Source organism: Salvelinus fontinalis, chromosome 21 (assembly GCF_029448725.1).
Source record: "Salvelinus fontinalis isolate EN_2023a chromosome 21, ASM2944872v1, whole genome shotgun sequence".
Taxonomy (NCBI): Eukaryota; Metazoa; Chordata; class Actinopteri; order Salmoniformes; family Salmonidae; genus Salvelinus; species Salvelinus fontinalis.
Genome location: NC_074685.1, coordinates 3,256,729 through 3,278,167, shown reverse-complemented (window position 1 = coordinate 3,278,167; position 21,439 = coordinate 3,256,729). Strand labels below are relative to the sequence as shown.

General features: G+C 46.8%; 1 protein-coding gene across 1 annotated transcript in view; it reads right to left on the bottom strand.

Moving 5' to 3' along the window:
• The window catches only part of LOC129818055 (ciliary neurotrophic factor receptor subunit alpha-like), a 358,244-nt gene extending 341,429 nt beyond the window's left edge, over positions 1 to 16,815 (bottom strand). The window contains exon 1 of the mRNA XM_055873591.1: positions 16,591 to 16,815. The gene's annotated coding sequence lies outside the window, so the exon portion shown is untranslated. The remainder of the gene's footprint in view (positions 1 to 16,590) is intronic.
• Positions 16,816 to 21,439: the final 4,624 nt, after the last annotated feature.

Sequence of the window (21,439 nt, the reverse complement as noted above, 5' to 3'; positions counted from 1 at the left end):
AGGTGATTAGTAAGCAGTTTTATACCCTGAGCCCAGGTGGCTCCAATCACTTAACGACCCTCCTCTGCCTGCAGGAGGAACCGCCCCTGCAATGCAGAGGAGGAGCCGTGACACTATGTAGAGGTCTGTTACTATGTAGAGGTCTGTTACTATGTAGAGGTCTGTTACTATGTAGAGGGCTGTTACTATGTAGAGGTCTGTTACTATGTAGAGGTCTGTTACTATGTAGAGGTATGTTACTATGTAGAGGTCTGTTACTATGTAGAGGTCTGTTACTATGTAGAGGTCTGTTACTATGTAGAGGTCTGTTACTATGTAGAGGTCTGTTACTATGTAGAGGTCTGTTACTATGTAGAGGTATGTTACTATGTAGAGGTCTGTTACTGTTACTATGTAGAGGTCTGTTACTATGTAGAGGTCTGTTACTATGTAGAGGTCTGTTACTGTGTAGAGGTCTGTTACTATGTAGAGGTCTGTTACTATGTAGAGGTCTATTACTATGTAGAGGTATGTTACTATGTAGAGGTCTGTTACTATGTAGAGGTCTGTTACTGTTACTATGTAGAGGTCTGTTACTATGTAGAGGTCTGTTACTATGTAGAGGTCTGTTACTAAGTAGAGGTCTGTTACTATGTAGAGGTCTGTTACTATGTAGAGGTCTGTTACTATGTAGAGGTCTGTTACTATGTAGAGGTCTGTTACTATGTAGAGGTCTGTTACTATGTAGAGGTCTGTTACTATGTAAAGGTCTGTTACTGTTACTATGTAGAGGTCTGTTACTATGTAGAGGTCTGTTACTATGTAGAGGTCTGTTACTATGTAGAGGTCTGTTACTATGTAGAGGTCTGTTACTATGTAGAGGTCTGTTACTATGTAGAGGTATGTTACTATGTAGAGGTCTGTTACTATGTAGAGGTCTGTTACTATGTAGAGGTCTGTTACTATGTAGAGGTATGTTACTATGTAGAGGTCTGTTACTATGTAGAGGTCTGTTACTATGTAGAGGTCTGTTACTATGTAGAGGTCTGTTACTATGTAGAGGTCTGTTACTATGTAGAGGTATGTTACTATGTAGAGGTATGTTACTACTCTCTCTCCATCTCTATGATCACTCCTAACTCTCTCTCCCCATCTCTCTGATCACTCCTAACTCTCTCTCCCCATCTCTCTGATCCCTCCTAACTCTCTCTCCCCCTCTCTCTCATCTCTCTCTGTTCCCTCCTAACTCTCTCTCTCCATCTCTCTGATCCCTCCTAACTCTCTCTCCCCCTCTCTCTCATCTCTCTCTGTTCCCTCCTAACTCTCTCTCTCCATCTCTCTGATCCCTCCTAACTCTCTCTCCCCCTCTCTCTCATCTCTCTCTGATCCCTCCTAACTCTCTCTCCCCATCTCTCTGATCCCTCCTAACTCTCTCTCATCTCTCTCTGATCCCTCCTAACTCTCTCTCCCCCTCTCTCTCCATCTCTTTGATCACTCCTAACTCTCTCTCCCCATCTCTCTGATCACTCCTAACTCTCTCTCTCCATCTTTCTGATCCCTCCTAACTCTCTCTCCCCATCTCTCTGATCCCTCCTAACTCTCTCTCCCCCTCTCTCTCATCTCTCTCTGATCCCTCCTAACTCTCTCTCCCCATCTCTCTCTCATCTCTCTCTGATCCCTCCTAACTCTCTCTCCCCATCTCTCTCTCATCTCTCTCTGATCCCTCCTAACTCTCTCTCTCCATCTCTCTGATCACTCCTAACTCTCTCTCCCCATCTCTCTCTCATCTCTCTCTGATCCCTCCTAACTCTCTCTCCCCGTCTCTCTGATCCCTCCTAACTCTCTCTCCCCGTCTCTCTGATCCCTCCTAACTCTCTCTCCCCCTCTCTCTATCATCTCTCTCTGATCCCTCCTAACTCTCTCCCCCTCTCTCTCTCCATCTCTCTGATCACTCCTAACTCTCTCTCCCCATCTCTATGATGACTCATCTCTCTGTTCCCTCCTAACTCTTTCTCCCCATCTCTCTCTGATCCCCCCTAACTCTCTCCCCCCCTCTCTCTCATCTCTCTCTGATCCCTCCTAACTCTCTCTCATCTCTCTCTGATCCCTCCTAACTCTCTCTCATCTCTCTCTGATCCCCCCTAACTCTCTCCCCATCTCTCTGATCCCCCCTAACTCTCTCTCCCCATCTCTCTGATCCCTCCTAACTCTCTCTCCCCATCTCTCTGATCCCTCCTAACTCTCTCTCCCCATCTCTATGATCACTCCTAACTCTCTCCCAATTTCTCTGATCCCTCATAACTCTGACATTGGTTCAGGATGTTGATCCAGAGGGTAAGTATGTTAAGGGAAATATTATAACAGTTTGATTTAATTTGGTTGAACTTTTTCAATCATACACACAGTTGGGAGGTGGAACTAGAAGATGACAAAGACCTGGGCTCCAATCACACCTTAGAAAAAGACCTGGGCTCCAATCACACCTTAGAAAAAGACCTGGGCTCCAATCACACCTTAGAAAAAGACCTGGGCTCCAATCACACCTTAGAAAAAGACCTGGGCTCCAATCACATCTTAGAAAAAGACCTGGGCTCCAATCACACCTTAGAAAAAGACCTGGGCTCCAATCACATCTTAGAAAAAGACCTGGGCTCCAATCACACCTTAGAAAAAGACCTGGGCTCCAATCACACCTTAGAAAAAGACCTGGGCTCCAATCACACCTTAGAAAAAGACCTGGGCTCCAATCACATCTTAGAAAAAGACCTGGGCTCCAATCACATGTTGGAACAGACCTGGTCTCCAATCACATGTTGGAACAGACCTGGCCTCCAATCACATCTTAGAGAAAAATCTGGTCTCCAATCACATGTTAGACAAAGACCTGGGCTCCAATCACTATATAGAGGTATGTTACTAAGAAAATGGGACCTCATTTATCCATCATGCGTAGGCACAAATCTCTGTGTAAACGCAAATGAATGTTTGCTTGAGAGAGTACGTCAATGTACGTGCAGCCATGACCATGCATACTCACTTTGCCAAGTGGTGGAGTAAGGGAACTGCTTGGCATGCATGGAATGTTGAACATGTGTACAACTGTGAGAGTAGTAATTCAAAGATTTTTTAATTTCATTTTATTTCCATTGTGAATTCATGCTACATATCTTGACAGGATATATAATCTGACCACATTTGTGCATGTATTACGATGATAGACCGTATAAAGTCATTTGTTAAATTAGAGGCATGTGTGAAAGTGGAACCATTGCGTAAATACTATAAAACAGTGAGATAATGGGAAATCCAATGAGAAATGGCTGATCTTGCACTGTTGAAATCCAATGAGAGATGGCTAATTTTGCTCTGTTGAAATCCAATGAGAGATGGCTAATTTTGCTCTGTTGAAATCCAATGAGAGATGGCTAATTTTGCTCTGTTGAAATCCAATGAGAGATGGCTAATTTTGCTCTGTTGAAATCCAATGAGAGATGGCTAATTTTGCTCTGTTGAAATCCAATGAGAGATGGCTAATTTTGCTCTGTTGAAATCCAATGAGAGATGGCTAATTTTGCTCTGTTGAAATCCAATGAGAGATGGCTAATTTTGCTCTGTTGAAATCCAATGAGAGATGGCTAATTTTGCTCTGTTGAAATCCAATGAGAGATGGCTAATTTTGCTCTGTTGAAATCCAATGAGAGATGGCTAATTTTACTCTGTTGAAATCCAATGAGCGATGGCTAATTTTGCTCTGTTAGAAGATGTGTCACACGCTGCATTTCGTAGATAACGCGTTTTCAGAGAACGGTGGGACTATTTTTTAGCAGAAAGTACAGATTGACTCATCGTATCCCAAAACCAATCTTAGGATTTAAGACCGAATTTAAAAATGCAAACATGCCATTTCGAGGCGATCCACCCTCGGGCTTTTGGCAACGGACACTTCCCAGTGGGAGTTTGCCGATCGGCATTTCACAGCCATCGATGAGTCAATTTCTTGGATGCAATCGTCACCAAAAAGAACAGAAACACATACAACGTCCATACACCCTCTCACAACAGGTGGAATTCAAGAGGGTGTCTTTGCCATGATGCCATCAATTGGTTCCCAAATACACAACAACAGACAGCACCCACATCTCCATTAAAGCACCGTACCAAAACCAGTTCAACTGTGTAAACAGAAAGTCGCAGTTGAATGTGGTGGCCAGGTGGTACGTACGACTCGTTCATTCTGCAGAACAGCAATGTTGGTCAGTGCACCTACAGGAGGGAGCTGTTGAGGATGGATGGACTGTTGGTCAGTACACCTACAGGAGGGAGCTGTTGAGGATGGATGGCCTGTTGGTCAGTACACCTACAGGAGGGAGCTGTTGAGGATGGATGGCTTGTTGGTCAGTACACCTACAGGAGGGAGCTGTTGAGGATGGATGGCCTGTTGGTCAGTGCACCTACAGGAGGGAGCTGTTGAGGATGGATGGCTTGTTGGTGAGGATGGATGGATAGTTGGTGAGGATGGATGGCCTGTTGTTGAGGATGGATGGCTTGTTGGTGAGGATGGATGGCTTGTTGGTGAGGATGGATGGCATGTTGGTGAGGATGGATGGCTTGTTGGTGAGGATGGATGGCTTGTTGGTGAGGATGGATGGCTTGTTGGTGAGGATGGATGGCATGTTGGTGAGGATGGATGGCTTGTTGGTGAGGATGGATGGCTTGTTGGTGAGGATGGATGGCTTGTTGGTGAGGATGGATGGCTTGTTGGTGAGGATGGATGGCTTGTTGGTGAGGATGGATGGCTTGTTGGTGAGGATGGATGGATGGTTGGTGAGGATGGATGGCTTGTTGGTGAGGATGGATGGCATATTGGTGAGGATGGATGGATTTTGTTGGTGAGGATGGATGGCTTGTTGGTGAGGATGGATGGCTTGTTGGTGAGGATGGATGGCTTGTTGGTGAGGATGGATGGCTTGTTGGTGAGGATGGATGGCTTGTTGGTGAGGATGGATGACTTGTTGGTGAGGATGGATGGCTTGTTGGTGAGGATGGATGGCTTGTTGGTGAGGATGGATGGCTTGTTGGTGAGGATGGATGGCTTGTTGGTGAGGATGGATGGCTTGTTGGTGAGGATGGATGGCTTGTTGGTGAGGATGGATGGCTTGTTGGTGAGGATGGATGACTTGTTGGTGAGGATGGATGGATGGTTGGTGAGTATGGATGGCTTGTTGGTGAGGATGGATGGCCTATTGCTGAGGATGGATGGCTTGTTGGTGAGGATGGATGGCTTGTTGGTGAGGATGGATGGCCTATTGGTGAGTGTTGCCGACTCATTTGAAGTACATTTGCCATTGTTATAGCAACTTGAATGGTCCTCTCTATGTAGCTGTGTTTTTGTTTTTTACATGGTCAAACCACAACTGAACGAGTTGTTTTCAATATCTGATGGTAGCATCTCTATTTAATATGTGATGGTAGCATCTCTATTTAATATGTGATGGTAGCATCTCTATTTAATATGTGATGGTAGCATCTCTATTTAATATGTGATGGTAGCATCTCTATTTAATATCTGATGGTAGCATCTCTATTTAATATGTGATGGTAGCATCTCTATTTAATATGTGATGGCATCAATCAGACTGTGTTAGTGTCCTCTCTCTCTCCTCTCAGAGGGGCATCAATCAGGCTGTGTTAGTGTCCTCTCTCTCTCCTCTCAGAGGACATCAATCAGGCTGTGTTAGTGTCCTCTCTCTCTCTCCTCTCAGAGGGGCATCAATCAGGCTGTGTTAGTGTCCTCTCTCTCTCTCCTCTCAGAGGACATCAATCAGACTGTGTTAGTGTCCTCTCTCTCTCCTCTCAGAGGACATCAATCAGACTGTGTTAGTGTCCTCTCTCTCTCCTCTCAGAGGACATCAATCAGACTGTGTTAGTGTCCTCTCTCTCTCCTCTCAGAGGGGCATCAATCAGACTGTGTTAGTGTCCTCTCTCTCTCCTCTCAGAGGGGCATCAATCAGACTGTGTTAGTGTCCTCTCTCTCTCCTCCCAGAGGACATCAATCAGACTGTGTTAGTGTCCTCTCTCTCTCCTCTCAGAGGACATCAATCAGACTGTGCTAGTGTCCTCTCTCTCTCTCCTCCCAGAGGACATCAATCAGACTGTGTTAGTGTCCTCTCTCTCTCTCCTCTCAGAGGACATCAATCAGACTGTGTTAGTGTCCTCTCTCTCTCTCCTCTCAGAGGGCATCAATCAGGCTGTGTTAGTGTCCTCTCTCTCTCTCCTCTCAGAGGACATCAATCAGACTGTGTTAGTGTCCTCTCTCTCTCTCCTCTCAGAGGACATCAATCAGACTGTGCTAGTGTCCTCTCTCTCTCTCCTCCCAGAGGACATCAATCAGACTGTGTTAGTGTCCTCTCTCTCTCCTCTCAGAGGGGCATCAATCAGACTGTGTTAGTGTCCTCTCTCTCTCCTCCCAGAGGACATCAATCAGACTGTGTTAGTGTCCTCTCTCTCTCCTCTCAGAGGGGCATCAGACTGAGTTAGTGTCCTCTCTCTCTCTCCTCTCAGAGGGGTATCAATCAGGCTGTGTTAGTGTCCTCTCTCTCTCCTCTCAGAGGGGTATCAATCAGGCTGTGTTAGTGTCCTCTCTCTCTCCTCTCAGAGGGGTATCAATCAGACTGAGTTAGTGTCCTCTCTCTCTCTCCTCTCAGAGGGGCATCAATCAGGCTGTGTTAGTGTCCTCTCTCTCTCTCCTCTCAGAGGGGCATCAATCAGGCTGTGTTAGTGTCCTCTCTCTCTCTCCTCTCAGAGGGGCATCAATCAGGCTGTGTTAGTGTCCTCTCTCTCTCTCCTCTCAGAGGGGCATCAATCAGACTGTGTTAGTGTCCTCTCTCTCTCTCCTCTCAGAGGACATCAATCAGACTGTGCTAGTGTCCTCTCTCTCTCCTCCCAGAGGACATCAATCAGACTGTGTTAGTGTCCTCTCTCTCTCCTCCCAGAGGACATCAATCAGACTGTGTTAGTGTCCTCTCTCTCTCCTCTCAGAGGGGTATCAATCAGACTGAGTTAGTGTCCTCTCTCTCTCCTCTCAGAGGGGTATCAATCAGGCTGTGTTAGTGTCCTCTCTCTCTCCTCTCAGAGGGGTATCAATCAGACTGAGTTAGTGTCCTCTCTCTCTCCTCCCAGAGGACATCAATCAGACTGTGTTAGTGTCCTCTCTCTCTCTCCTCTCAGAGGGGTATCAATCAGGCTGTGTTAGTGTCCTCTCTCTCTCCTCTCAGAGGGGCATCAATCAGGCTGTGTTAGTGTCCTCTCTCTCTCCTCTCAGAGGGGCATCAATCAGACTGTGTTAGTGTCCTCTCTCTCTCCTCTCAGAGGGCATCAATCAGACTGTGTTAGTGTCCTCTCTCTCTCCTCTCAGAGGTGCATCAATCAGACTGTGTTAGTGTCCTCTCTCTCTCCTCTCAGAGGACAGGGCGGCTGGGGTAGTGGGTATGGATCATGCGGTTGGGCCTGGGAGGCTGGGGTAGGGGGTAAGGGCAGTAGGGGGCAGGGGTATTGGGTAGAGGTAGAGGGTATGGGGTAGAGGGTATGGCGTAGGGGTATGGCATAGGGGTATGGGGTAGAGGGTATGGGGTAGAGGGTATGGCGTAGGGTTATGGGGTAGAGGGTATGGGGTATGGGGTAGGGGTAGAGGGTATGGGGTAGAGAGTATGGAGTAGGGGTACGGGGTAGCGGTATTGGTATGGGGTAGAGGGTATAGGGTATGTAACATGCAGCTGGGGCTGGGAGGCTGGAGTAGGGGGTATGGGGTAGGGGAGGTGGGTATGGGGTAGTGGGTGTGAGGCAGGGATGGTGGGTATGGGGTAGTGGGTATTGGGTTTGGGGCATGGTGTATGGGGTATGGGGAACGTGATAGAGGGTATGGGGTAGGGATATGGGGTAGGGGAAGTGGGCAGAGGTTGGAGGTTAGAGGGGTACGGGGCATGGGGCATGGGGTATGGGGTACGGGGTAAGGGGTAGTGGTTAAGGGGCAGAGGTTAGAGGGGGTAAAGGGTTTGGGATAGAGGGTAAGGAACATGCGGCTGGGGCTGGGAGGCTGGAGAAGGGGGTATGGGGCAGAGGTTAGAGGTTAGAGGGGTAGAGAGTATGGGATAGAGGGTAAGGAACATGCGGCTGGGGCTGGGAGGCTGGAGAAGGGGGTATGGGGTACGGGGTTAAGGGGCAGGGGTTAGAGGTTAGAGGGGTAGAGAGTATGGGATAGAGGGTAAGGAACATACAGCTGGGCTAAAGCTAGTGAACGGGTTTACATGGGGCTGGGTCAGGATCACCATTAAACATGTTACCTACTGACCTGCTACCAGCCCAGACATGTTACCTACTGACCAGCTACCAGCCCAGACATGTTACCTAACGACCAGCTACCAGCCCAGACATGTTACCTAACGACCAGCTACCAGCCCAGACATGTTACCTACTGACCTGCTACCAGTCCAGACATGTTACCTAACGACCAGCTACCAGCCCAGACATGTTACCTACTGACCAGCTACCAGCCCAGACATGTTACCTAACGACCAGCTACCAGCCCAGACATGTTACCTACTGACCTGCTACCAGTCCAGACATGTTACCTACTGACCTGCTACCAGCCCAGACATGTTACCTACTGACCAGCTACCAGTCCAGACATGTTACCTACCAACCTGCTACCAGCCCAGACATGTTACCTACCAACCTGCTACCAGCCCAGACATGTTACCTACTGACCAGCTACCAGCCCAGACATGTTACCTATCGACCAGCTACCAGCCCAGACATGTTACCTACTGACCAGCTTCCAGCCCAGACATGTTACCTACTGACCTGCTACCAGCCCAGACATGTTACCTACTGACCTGCTACCAGCCCAGACATGTTACCTACTGACCAGCTACCAGCCCAGACATGTTACCTACTGACCAGCTACCAGCCCAGACATGTTACCTACTGACCTGCTACCAGCCCAGACATGTTACCTACTGACCAGCTACCAGCCCAGACATGTTACCTAACGACCTGCTACCAGCCCAGACATGTTACCTACAGACCTGCTACCAGCCCAGACATGTTACCTACCAACCTGCTACCAGCCCAGACATGTTACCTAATGACCAGCTACCAGCCCAGACATGTTACCTAACGAACTGCTACCAGCCCAGACATGTTACCTACTGACCTGCTACCAGCCCAGACATGTTACCTAATGACCAGCTACCAGCCCAGACATGTTACCTAATGACCAGCTACCAGCCCAGACATGTTACCTAACGACCTGCTACCAGCCCAGACATGTTACCTACTGACCAGCTACCAGCCCAGACATGTTACCTAACGACCTGCTACCAGTCCAGACATGTTACCTACTGACCTGCTACCAGCCCAGACATGTTACCTACTGACCAGCTACCAGTCCAGACATGTTACCTACCAACCTGCTACCAGCCCAGACATGTTACCTACCAACCTGCTACCAGCCCAGACATGTTACCTACTGACCAGCTACCAGCCCAGACATGTTACCTAATGACCAGCTACCAGCCCAGACATGTTAACTAATGACCAGCGTCTAGTCCAGACATGTTACCTACTGACCTGCTACCAGCCCAGACATGTTACCTACTGACCTGCTACCAGCCCAGACATGTTACCTACTGACCTGCTACCAGCCCAGACATGTTACCTACTGACCTGCTACCAGCCCAGACATGTTACCTACTAACCAGCTACCAGCCCAGACATGTTACCTACTGACCAGCTACCAGCCCAGACATGTTACCTACTGACCTGCTACCAGCCCAGACATGTTACCTACTGACCAGCTACCAGCCCAGACATGTTACCTAACGACCTGCTACCAGCCCAGACATGTTACCTACTGACCTGCTACCAGCCCAGACATGGTACCTACCAACCTGCTACCAGCCCAGACATGTTACCTAATGACCAGCTACCAGCCCAGACATGTTACCTAATGACCAGCTACCAGCCCAGACATGTTACCTAATGACCAGCTACCAGCCCAGACATGTTACCTAACGACCTGCTACCAGCCCAGACATGTTACCTACTGACCTGCTACCAGCCCAGACATGTTACCTACTGACCTGCTACCAGTCCAGACATGTTACCTACTGACGAGCTACCAGCCCAGACATGTTACCTACTGACCTGCTACCAGTCCAGACATGTTACCTACTGACGAGCTACCAGCCCAGACATGTTCCCTACTGACCAGCTACCAGCCCAGACATGTTACCTACTGACCAGCTACCAGCTACCAGCCCAGACATGTTACCTACTGACCAGCTACCAGCTACCAGCCCAGACATGTTACCTACTGACCAGCTACCAGCTACCAGCCCAGACATGTTACCTAATGACTAGCTACCAGCCCAGACATGTTACCTACTGACCAGCTACCAGCCCAGACATGTTACCTAATGACCAGCTACCAGCCCAGACATGTTACCTACTGACCAGCTACCAGCCCAGACATGTTACTTACTGACCAGCTACCAGCTACCAGCCCAGACATGTTACCTACTGACCTGCTACCAGTCCAGATATGTTACCTACTGACCTGCTACCAGGCCAGACATGTTACCTACTGACCTGCTACCAGCCCAGACATGTTACCTACTGACCTGCTACCAGCACAGACATGTTACCTAATGACCTGCTACCAGCCCAGACATGTTACCTACTGACCTGCTACCAGCCCAGACATGTTACCTAATGACCAGCTACCAGCCCAGACATGTTACCTAATGACCAGCTACCAGCCCAGACATGTTACCTAATGACCGTCTACCAGCCCAGACATGTTACCTAACGACCTGCTACCAGCCCAGACATGTTACCTACTGACCAGCTACCAGTCCAGACATGTTACCTAACGACCAGCTACCAGCCCAGACATGTTACCTAACGACCAGCTACCAGCCCGGACATGTTACCTAATGACCAGCTACCAGTCCAGACATGTTACCTAATGACCAGCTACCAGCCCAGACATGTTACCTAACGACCTGCTACCAGCCCAGACATGTTACCTACTGACCAGCTACCAGTCCAGACATGTTACCTAACGACCTGCTACCAGCCCAGACATGTTACCTACTGACCAGCTACCAGCCCAGACATGTTACCTAATGACTATCTACCAGCCCAGACATGTTACCTAATGACTATCTACCAGCCCAGACATGTTACCTAATGACTATCTACCAGCCCAGACATGTTACCTAACGACCAGCGTCCACCCATGAAATATCAATAAAATAAGAGAATGCAACACCAGATGTACAACACCAGATATACAGTAACTAATATACAACACCAGATATACAACACCAGAGATACAGTAACTGATATACAACACCAGATATACAACACCAGATATACAGTAACTGATATACAACACCAGATATACAACACCAGAGATACAGTAACTGATATTCAACACCAGATATACAGTAACTGATATACAACACCAGATATACAGTAACTGATATACAACACCAGATATACAGTAACTGATATACAGTAACTGATATACAACACCCGATATACAGTAACTGATTTACAACACCAGATTTACAGTAACTGATATACAACACCAGATATACAGTAACTGATATACAACACCAGATATACAGTAACTGAATTACAACACCAGATATACAGTAACTGATATACAACACCAGATATACAGTAACTGATTTACAACACCAGATATACAGTAACTGATATACAACACCAGATATACAGCAACTGATATACAGTAACTGACATACAGCAACTGATATACAGTAACTGATATACAACACCAGATATACAGCAACTGATATACAGTAACAAATATACAACACCAGATATACAGTAACTGATATACAGTAACTGATACACACCACCAGATGTACAGTAACTTATATACAACACCAGATATACAGTAACTGATATACATCACCAGATATACAACACCAGATATACCACACCAGATATACAGTAACTGATATAAAACACCAGATATACAACACCAGATATACAGCAACTGATATACAGTACCAGATATACAGTATTTGATATACAGTACCAGATATACAGTAACTGATATACAACAGCAGATATACAGTAACTGTTATACAGCACCAGATATACAGTAACTGGTATACAACACCAGAGATACAGTAACTGATATACAGCACCAGATATACAGTAACTGATATACAACAGCAGATATACAGTAACTGAAATTCAACACCAGATATACAGTAACTGATATACAGTAACTGAAATACAACAGCAGATATACAGTAACTGATATACAACACCAGATATACAGTAACTGATATACAGTAACTGATATACAACACCAGATATACAGTAACTGATATACAACACCAGATATACAGTAACTGATATACAACACCATATAAACAGTAACTGATATACAGCAACTGATATACAACACCAGATATACAGTAATTGATATACAACACCAGATATACAGTAACTGATATACAGCAACTGATATACAACACCAGATATACAGTAACTGATATACAACACCAGATATACAACACCAGATATACAGTAACTGATATACAACACCAGATATACAGTAACTGATTTAAGACACCAGATATACAGTAACTGATACACACCACCAGATATACAACACCAGATATACAACACCAGATATATAGTAACTGACATACACCACCAGGTATACAACACCAGATATACAGTAATTGATTTACAGTACCAGATATACAGTAACTGATATACAACAGCAGATATACAGTAACTGTTATATAGCACCAGATATACAGTAACTGATATACAACACCAGATATACAGTAACTGATATAGAACACCAGATATACAGCAACTGATATACAACACAAGATATACAGCAACTGATATACAGTAACTGATATACAACACCAGATATACAGTAACTGATATACAGTAACTGATATACAGTAACGGATATACAACACCAGATATACAGTAACTGATATACAGTAACGGATATACAATACCAGATATACAGTAACTGATATACAACACCAGATATACAGTAACTGATACACACCACCAGATATACAATACAAGATATACAGTAACTGATATACAACACCAAAAATACAACACCAGATATACAGTAACTGATATACAACACAAGATATACAGTAACTGATATACAACACCAGATATACAGTAACTGATATACAGTAACTGATATACAACACCAGATATACTGTAACTGATTTACAACACAAGATATACAGTAACTGATATACAACACCAGATATACAGTAACTGATATACAACACCAGATATACAGTAACTGATATACAACACCAGATATACAGTAACTGATATACAACACAAGATATACAGTAACTGATATACAACACCAGATATACAGTAACTGATATACAGTAACTGATATACAACACCAGATATACAGTAACTGATTTACAACACCAGATATACAACACCAGATATACAGTAACGGATATACAACACCAGATATACAGTAACTGATATACAGTAACGGATATACAACACCAGATATACAGTAACTGATATACAACACCAGATATACAGTAACTGATACACACCACCAGATATACAATACAAGATATACAGTAACTGATATACAACACCAAAAATACAACACCAGATATACAGTAACTGATATACACCACCAGTTATACAACACCAGATATACAGTAACTGATATAAAACTCCAGATTTACAGGAACTGATATACAACACTTGATAAACAGTAACTGATATACAGTAACTGATATACAGTAACTGATATACAACACCAGATATACTGTAACTGATATACAACACCAGATATACAACACCAGATATACAGTAACTGATATACAACACCAGATATACAACACCAGATATACTGTAACTAATATACAACACCAGATATAAAACACCAGATATACAGTAACTGATATACAGTAACTGATATACAACACCAGATATACTGTAACTGATATACAACACCAGATATACAGTAACTGATATACAACACCAGATATACAGTAACTGATATACAACACCAGATATACAGTAACTGATATACAACATCTGATACATAGCAACTGATATACAGTAACTGATATACAGCACCAAATATACAGTAACTGATATACAACACCAGATTACAGTAACTGATTTACAAAAACAGAAGAAGAGTATGAAGGGATTTTCACTAAAACTAATCAATCAGAGGAGTATAATGGGTTCCATGCTGGAGAATTGACAAGGGTCAGCCTGTCCCCTGACCTCTGCCCTGGGGCCACGGGGAGAGAAACCTGACCTCTGCCCTGGGGCCACGGGGAGAGAAACCTGACCTCTGCCATGAGGCCATGGGGAGAGAAACCTGACCTCTGCCATGAGGCCTCGGGGAGAGAAACCTGACCTCTGCCCTGGGGCCACGGGGAGAGAAACCTGACCTCTGCCCTGGGGCCACGGGGAGAGAAACCTGACCTCTGCCATGAGGCCATGGGGAGAGAAACCTGACCTCTGCCCTGGGGCCACGGGGAGAGAAACCTGACCTCTGCCCTGGGGCCACGGGGAGAGAAACCTGACCTCTGCCCTGGGGCCACGGGGAGAGAAACCTGACCTCTGCCATGGGGCCACGGGGAGAGAAACCTGACCTCTGCCATGAGGCCACGTGGAGAGAAACCTGACCTCTGCCATGGGGCCACGGGGAGAGAAACCTGACCTCTGCCATGAGGCCAAGGGGAGAGAAACCTGACCTCTGCCATGGGGCCACGGGGAGAGAAACCTGACCTCTGCCATGGGGCCACGGGGAGAGAAACCTGACCTCTGCCATGGGGCCACGGGGAGAGAAACCTGACCTCTGCCCTGGGGCCACGGGGAGAGAAACCTGACCTCTGCCTTGAGGCCATGGGGAGAGAAACCTCTGCCATGAGGCCATGGGGAGAGGCTCTCGCCCCCCCCCCCCTCTCTCTCCTAGCGCTCTCACCCCGGCTCCTCCCCTCTCTCTCTCCTAGCTCTCTCGCCCCGGCTCCCCCCCCTCTCTCCTAGTGCTCTCACCCCGGCTCCCCCCCCTCTCTCTCCTAGCGCTCTCGCCCCCCCCCCCCTCTCTCTCCTAGCGCTCTCACCCCGGCTCCTCCCCTCTCTCTCTCCTAGCTCTCTCGCCCCGGCCCCCCCCCCTCTCTCCTAGCGCTCTCACCCCGGCTCCTCCCCTCTCTCTCTCCTAGCTCTCTCGCCCCGCCGCCCCCCCCCTCTCTCTCTCTCCTAGCTCTCTCGCCCCGGCTCCCCCCCCCTCTCTCTCCTAGCCCTCTCGCCCCGGCTCCCCCCCCCTCTCTCTCTCTCCTAGCTCTCTCGCCCCGGCTCCCCCCCCTCTCTCTCCTAGCTCTCTCGCCCCGGCTCCTCCCCCCTTTCTCTCTCCTAGCTCTCCCACCCCGGCTCTCCCCCCTCTCTCTCCTAGCTCTCTCGCCCCCCCCCCCCCCCTCTCTCTCCCGGCGCTCTCACCCCGGCTCCCCCCCTCTCTCTCTCTCCTAGCGCTCTCACCCCGGCTCCCCCCCTCTCTCTCTCTCCTAGCGCTCTCACCCCGGCTCTCCCCCCTCTCTCTCCTAGCTCTCTCGCCCCCCCCCCCCCTCTCTCTCTCCTGGCGCTCTCACCCCGGCTCCCCCCCTCTCTCTCTCTCCTAGCGCTCTCACCCCGGCTCCCCCCCTCTCTCTCTCTCCTAGCTCTCTCGCCCCGGCTCCTCCCCCCTTTCTCTCTCCTAGCTCTCCCACCCCGGCTCTCCCCCCTCTCTCTCCTAGCTCTCTCGCCCCCCCCCCCCTCTCTCTCTCCTGGCGCTCTCACCCCGGCTCCCCCCCTCTCTCTCTCTCCTAGCACTCTCGCCCCGGCTCCCCCCCTCTCTCTCTCCCTTTGCAAAGCATCTACTGTGTAACAGCGTGGCCAGAGAGAGAGAGAGAGAGGAAACTGTTGTTGTTTTTTGATAGCGAGTGGGCAGCTGAGCAAAGTGCATTTCATTAATAGCAGGCCCATGATGCAACACAACTGTTTCCATCTGAATACATTCAGTATGTGTTTGAACGAATCAGACCATAGATGATCACTGAGGATCAGTATGTGTTTGAACGAATCAGACCATAGATGATCACTGAGGATCAGTATGTGTTTGAACGAATCAGACCATAGATGATCACTGAGGATCAGTATGTGTTTGAACGAATCAGACCATAGATGATCACTGAGGATCAGTATGTGTTTGAACGAATCAGACCATAGATGATCACTGAGGATCAGTATGTGTTTGAACGAATCAGACCTTAGATGATCACTGAGGATCAGTATGTGTTTGAATAAAAGCCCCAGATAAAGCTACAACATAGAAGCAGTAGTTCCACATGATCCAAGCAGCAAATCCACTGTCCTTCCATCCTGAACTATTCAAATCATCTGATTATGAAGAAGACAGACGTCCACAGCTCTACTTCCACCTCCAACACACCGACAGATCCAACCACACAGCGAAGATCAATGAAAGCAGGTACTCACTTTAAATATTTTACGCTCTCCTCTCGTGCACTCTCGCTATCCTGTTCCTCGCTCCTCTGTATTAATGACAATGTGTGTTTCTCCAATCCAGAAAGTTGCTGTTGGGTAAAAAGGTTGTTTGATGTGTGAGCAGGATGAGGTGAGCTTTCAGTGTCTGGCTCTGTACTGACTGAGGAGACTAAAGCATTTAAAAGACTCCCCATGTGACAAGACCTGGCAGAGAGAGAGAGAGAGGCTGAAAAACATTAGCCTCACACTGTCTCTCTGTGACAACACAGCACCACCTAGCCATCACTCACCGTACTGCAGGAACAGAGAGGGCGAAAGAGAGAGCTACCTACATCCCCCCACTAGAATCCCCATACTTTAATGAAGACAGCATCTCCACCCTGGAGGGGGAAATCAATCATTTCCAGGCCCAGGGACATGTACTAGCCTGTGGAGACCTAAATGCCAGAACTGGACAGGAACCTGACACCTTCAGCACACAGGCGGACAAACACATGCCTGGAGGTGACAGCATTCCCTCCCTCATATGCCCCCCTCGGCACAACTACGACAACATAACCAACAAAAAAAGGGTTATAACACCTGCAGCTCTGTCACACGCTGAGTATGTACAAAGTCAATAGTAGGCTTTGAGGGGACTCCTATGGTAGGTACACCTATAGCTCATCTCTTGGCAGTAGTACTCTACTTTATCACTGACCTCAACCCAGAGTCCTATGGTAGGTTCACCTATAGCTCATCTCTTGGCAGTAGTACTGTAGACTACTTTATCACTGACCTCAACCCAGAGTCCTATGGTAGGTACACCTATAGCTCATCTCTTGGCAGTAGTACTCTACTTTATCACTGACCTCAACCCAGAGTCCTATGGTAGGTTCACCTATAGCTCATCTCTTGGCAGTAGTACTGTAGACTACTTTATCACTGACCTCAACCCAGAGTCCTATGGTAGGTTCACCTATAGCTCATCTCTTGGCAGTAGTACTGTAGACTACTTTATCACTGACCTCAACCCAGAGTCCTATGGTAGGTTCACCTATAGCTCATCTCTTGGCAGTAGTACTGTAGACTACTTTATCACTGACCTCAACCCAGAGTCCTATGGTAGGTTCACCTATAGTTCATCTCTTGGCAGTAGTACTCTACTTTATCACTGACCTCAACCCAGAGTCCTATGGTAGGTTCACCTATAGCTCATCTCTTGGCAGTAGTACTGTAGACTACTTTATCACTGACCCCAACCCAGACTCCTATGGTAGGTACACCTATAGTTCATCTCTTGGCAGTAGTACTCTACTTTATCACTGACCTCAACCCAGAGTCCTATGGTAGGTTCACCTATAGCTCATCTCTTGGCAGTAGTACTGTAGACTACTTTATCACTGACCCCAACCCAGACTCCTATGGTAGGTACACCTATAGCTCATCTCTTGGCAGTAGTACTCTACTTTATCACTGACCTCAACCCAGAGTCCTATGGTAGGTTCACCTATAGCTCATCTCTTGGCAGTAGTACTGTAGACTACTTTATCACTGACCTCAACCCAGAGTCCAATGGTAGGTTCACATATAGCTCATCTCTTGGCAGTAGTACTGTAGACTACTTTATCACTGACCTCAACCCAGAGTCCTATGGTAGGTTCACCTATAGCTCATCTCTTGGCAGTAGTACTCTACTTTATCACTGACCTCAACCCAGAGTCCTATGGTAGGTTCACCTATAGCTCATCTCTTGGCAGTAGTACTGTAGACTACTTTATCACTGACCTCAACCCAGAGTCCTATGGTAGGTACACCTATAGCTCATCTCTTGGCAGTAGTACTCTACTTTATCACTGACCTCAACCCAGAGTCCTATGGTAGGTTCACCTATAGCTCATCTCTTGGCAGTAGTACTGTAGACTACTTTATCACTGACCTCAACCCAGAGTCCTATGGTAGGTTCACCTATAGCTCATCTCTTGGCAGTAGTACTGTAGACTACTTTATCACTGACCTCAACCCAGAGTCCTATGGTAGGTTCACCTATAGCTCATCTCTTGGCAGTAGTACTGTAGACTACTTTATCACTGACCTCAACCCAGAGTCCTATGGTAGGTTCACCTATAGTTCATCTCTTGGCAGTAGTACTCTACTTTATCACTGACCTCAACCCAGAGTCCTATGGTAGGTTCACCTATAGCTCATCTCTTGGCAGTAGTACTGTAGACTACTTTATCACTGACCCCAACCCAGACTCCTATGGTAGGTACACCTATAGTTCATCTCTTGGCAGTAGTACTCTACTTTATCACTGACCTCAACCCAGAGTCCTATGGTAGGTTCACCTATAGCTCATCTCTTGGCAGTAGTACTGTAGACTACTTTATCACTGACCCCAACCCAGACTCCTATGGTAGGTACACCTATAGCTCATCTCTTGGCAGTAGTACTCTACTTTATCACTGACCTCAACCCAGAGTCCTATGGTAGGTTCACCTATAGCTCATCTCTTGGCAGTAGTACTGTAGACTACTTTATCACTGACCTCAACCCAGAGTCCAATGGTAGGTTCACCTATAGCTCATCTCTTGGCAGTAGTACTGTAGACTACTTTATCACTGACCTCAACCCAGAGTCCTATGGTAGGTTCACCTATAGCTCATCTCTTGGCAGTAGTACTCTACTTTATCACTGACCTCAACCCAGAGTCCTATGGTAGGTTCACCTATAGCTCATCTCTTGGCAGTAGTACTGTAGACTACTTTATCACTGACCTCAACCCAGAGTCCTATGGTAGGTTCACCTATAGCTCATCTCTTGGCAGTAGTACTCTACTTTATCACTGACCTCAACCCAGAGTCCTATGGTAGGTTCACCTATAGCTCATCTCTTGGCAGTAGTACTGTAGACTACTTTATCACTGACCTCAACCCAGAGTCCTATGGTAGGTTCACCTATAGCTCATCTCTTGGCAGTAGTACTGTAGACTACTTTATCACTGACCTCAACCCAGAGTCCTATGGTAGGTACACCTATAGCTCATCTCTTGGCAGTAGTACTCTACTTTATCACTGACCTCAACCCAGAGTCCTATGGTAGGTTCACCTATAGCTCATCTCTTGGCAGTAGTACTGTAGACTACTTTATCACTGACCTCAACCCAGAGTCCTATGGTAGGTTCACCTATAGCTCATCTCTTGGCAGTAGTACTGTAGACTACTTTATCACTGACCTCAACCCAGAGTCCTATGGTAGGTTCACCTATAGCTCATCTCTTGGCAGTAGTACTCTACTTTATCACTGACCTCAACCCAGAGTCCTATGGTAGGTACACCTATAGCTCATCTCTTGGCAGTAGTACTGTAGACTACTTTATCACCGACCTCAACCCAGAGTCTCTCAGTGTTCACAGTCAGCCCACTGACACCCCTATCAGATCACAGCAAAATCACAGTCTACCTGAACATAGCAATATTAAATCATGAGACATCAAAGCCAAAGGAACTGAATAATGTTAAGAAATGCTGTAGATGGAAGGAAAGCATTATGGAAACCTAACAAAAATCTGTTAGGCAACAACAAATTCCCTCCCTTTCAGACAACTTCCTGGACAAAACGTTCCACTGTAAAAGTGAAGGTGTAAACCTGGCATTAGAAAACCTAAACAGTGTATTTGATCTCTCAGGTTCCCTGTCAAATGTAAAATGGCGGTGGAAGAAACGGCAGCAGTTTTTACGGCGCCCAACCAATTGTGCTATTATGTGTTTCATTTCGTGTCGTTTGTAACTGATTTTGTACATAATGTTTCCGCCACCGTATCATACGGCAAAAAAGAGCTTCTGGATATCAGGACAGCGATCACTCACCTCGTGTCAGACAAAGATGTTTTCTTCAACAAGCAGGACGCACAGGACATTCTCCAAACACCCAACAAGGCCAACATCCCAGTTAGTGGCAAGAGAAAGAGACGCAGGTACAGAGGACACAGAGTGGGGTGCCTCGTTAGGATCCGCAGAAGGAGAGTGGGAAAGCTGCCTTTACCTATAATATTTCTCGCCAACGTGCAATCATTGGACAGTAAATTAGACGAGGTACGATCACGAATATCCTACCAGAGGGAAAAAAACTCTAGATCACCTGTACTCCACACACAGAGACGTGTACAAGCTCTCCCTCGCCCTCCATTTGACAAATCTGACCACAATTCTATCTGCCTGATTCCTGCTTACAAGCAAAAATTAAAGCAGGAAGCAACTAACTCGGTCTATAAAAAAGTGATCTAGAAAACGTGATTAGATTTGATTTGACAAAATGATACTCTATGTCGGGTGAACAAAAGGACTTGAGTTCCTGTGTGTTACTACGATTGCACCATGAGTCGTTAATCATGAAACATACACCCCTGCCCTTCTTCTTCCCAGAGAGATGTTTACTCGGCGCTATGAACTGAGAATCCAGATGTCTGGACAGACTCTGACAGTTTATTCCGGAAGAGCCATGTTTCCATGAAGCAGAGTATGTTACAATCCCCGATGTCTCTCCGGAAAGTGACACTTGTCCTGAACATTAGTGAGTAATATACTCGGATTCGGTTTGTGGTATGCGCACCTCCTAAGTTGGACTAGAAGACCGCTTCAAGACTTTTCTTCGACGGCGTAGTTTTGGGTCGGCCTCTGGAATCAGTTCAATTGCCCTGCGTGGTGCGAACAAAGAATCCGCTTCGTGGAATTCGTATTCCTGGTCGTAGAGCTGGTAAGATGATGTTGCTCTGATATCCAATAGTTCTTCCCAGCTGTATGTTTTAAAAAATATATATTTTACCTTTATTTAACTAGGCAAGTCAATTAAGAAAAAAGTA